Source organism: Chrysochloris asiatica, unplaced genomic scaffold (assembly GCF_000296735.1).
Source record: "Chrysochloris asiatica unplaced genomic scaffold, ChrAsi1.0 scaffold00502, whole genome shotgun sequence".
NCBI classification, from domain to species: Eukaryota; Metazoa; Chordata; class Mammalia; order Afrosoricida; family Chrysochloridae; genus Chrysochloris; species Chrysochloris asiatica.
In genome coordinates, this window is record NW_006409020.1 from 689,772 (window position 1) to 692,272 (window position 2,501).

At 35.4% G+C, this 2,501-nt stretch overlaps 1 protein-coding gene across 1 annotated transcript in view; it reads right to left on the bottom strand.

Annotated features, from left to right (window-relative positions):
* Nucleotides 1-2,501, bottom strand: part of LOC102835944 (olfactory receptor 7G2-like) — a 24,061-nt gene that overhangs the window by 13,186 nt on the left and 8,374 nt on the right. The gene's annotated exons all lie outside the window — the stretch shown is intronic.

The window sequence follows — 2,501 nt, forward strand, 5'->3', positions numbered from 1 at the left end:
TCTCAATGAAATGGCTCACACTGTGGAAGACGCTAGTAAATTTCAAGTTGGTGGGCTGTGGATCAGATATCAGCAGGGAGGCTTCACTTGACTCACACAACTGTTGGTGCTGATGAATCCAAGATCAGCAAGTCACATGGCAGACTTCTGGCTACAGAGACAAATGAATTCAAGTTTAATAGCTAAGATGCCAGGCAGCTGATTATTCCTAGGTTCATTAGGCAATGCAGCAGGGAACTGACTCAATTCCAAAGAATGGAGATCAGATGACCAACCAGATAGAGGATCCAGACCAAGCAAAAAAAAGCAAGGCTTGCCAGAGTACTGGGCCCCTAAAGTAACTCCCTTTCAGTTGGTTGGCTGCTCATAGCAAAGCTCATCATGGAAGTGACTACATTATACTATATTACATTAGATTAGATTTCAACATGAAGGTTGACTACATCTTAAATGCCAAAAGCCTAACAATCCTGGTCCAGCCAAGTAAACACACAACTCTAACTGTTACACACAATATTCCATTATGTGTATGTACCACAGTCTATTTAACCATTAATCCATCCTTCAATTATTATGTAGTTCTCATGTTTTTGTTTTTGTTTTTGTTTTTCCCTTGTGAATAATGTTGTGCTGAAGCTCACCAACTACTTCTCAGAAACCCTATACAGGGTCACTATATGTTGGAACTGATTCAATGGCACTTAACATTAACAACAACAACATTCATATCTTGAGTATTATGTATGTAGGTATATCCTATACTTAGTAGTGGGGTTGCTAGACAGTTTGATATTACTATTTCCAACTTTTTAGGGAAGCATGATTCTTTTTTCCATCATTTTGCAATCTAACTAGAAGTGTATGAGAACCCCAGTCTCTCCTTACTCTCTTCATCCCCTATCTGATGAACAGAGACTTTTCTGGCACTTATTTCATTCTTATTATGAAAACCTCATTGCTCTCACTTACACACCCATAGAAAGCACTTTGACTTATATCAGAATAGATTTTATGTACTTGTGGGAAAAGTAATCTTCCTAACTCTGTCAATTGAACATTTTTCATGTCCTGTTTTACTTAAGCATTTCCTACTCAAAGTAAAGTAAAAATGTTTGAATGACAGGGCGGAGATTATAGCCAATGTTCTATGATGCCACTGAGTGAATTAATTCAATCAACCTCCACCAGGTGACTTTATGGACTCTATTAGGGAAGAGAAAGAAGCAAAGCAAACAAGATGACTGAGGGGAAATGAAAATTACACCTTTATCCTTTTCAATAAATCAATGAGAAGAAATCAAACAAAACAACATGCCAGAAAAATATTACCAACTTGTACTATGCTTTCCCAATAATTATTCATTTGATTATTTGGCTAAAACTAGAAAGATCATGTGATAGACATTGAAATAAAAGTAAGCAAATATAATTCCTGAACCAACAGCAAAATTATGAGAGAGCAAAAGGATTATGTAATTTATGATTATTGGCAAGAAGTGGAACATAATGATGCAATTAAGTTTTATTGATTAATGATTATTTAGTATGCATTGTACAAAGTGCTTACAGTGATTAGGTCCAACCCCAATGGAATTACAATCCAGATGGTCAATTTAAAGCTCATCTACTAAATATTTGTTCCTGATATCAGGAATTAGAATAAGGAAGTATATATGATCCTATTTTCATTGGTGATAGGGGAGTACATTAATTTCCTTTGTCTTTCATAAAAATTATCATTAACTTGAATACTTAAAAAGAGAAGTAATAAGTCAGAAACTTAAGTATCAACAGGAGTGTGATATCTTGGAAGATTTTGAGGGAAGAATGCATATATATGTGTGGTGTTGCGGGTTAATATGCCAGACTGCAAGGTCATTTGAACTGCAAGATCAGCGGTTCAAGGTCACCAGTCACTCCTCAGAAACCCTATACAGGGTTGCTATGGGTTGGAATCGACTTGACAGCACTTCACAACAACAACACCTAACCTGCTACATGTCTATATTTAATAATAACTCATCAAAAATTCCATTAGCAATAGGTCCAGGAAGAACAGTCAATTTTCTCTCTATGGGTAGTATGTGCCTTATTATATCTGCATTATAGTGACAAGGAAAACTTGTCCTAAGGTGAAGGCAGCACATGCAGGATTGCTTTTATGTTTCTGTTCACTCCTTACCTATTAAGCTATTAAAATGAAACAAAGCTCTATTTTTTGAGGAAATTATTATCTGAGAGTTTTCAAAGTTTTAGCAAAATAAGCTTCTTCACCGATGATATTCAAATGCCTCACATCCACCTAAACCACTGAAAAAATATAATTATGTCATATTGTAAATGACGAAACTGAGATCATTTTATTCTGATTCTCATTCTCAGTGAAAGTTTATGAATGGCAATTTTTTACAATTCATGAATTGTCACAAACAACACAATAATGAAAAGAAGGCAACTTACCCATGAGTTTTCTCAAGCTCATCTTGATGTCTCTGTTCCTA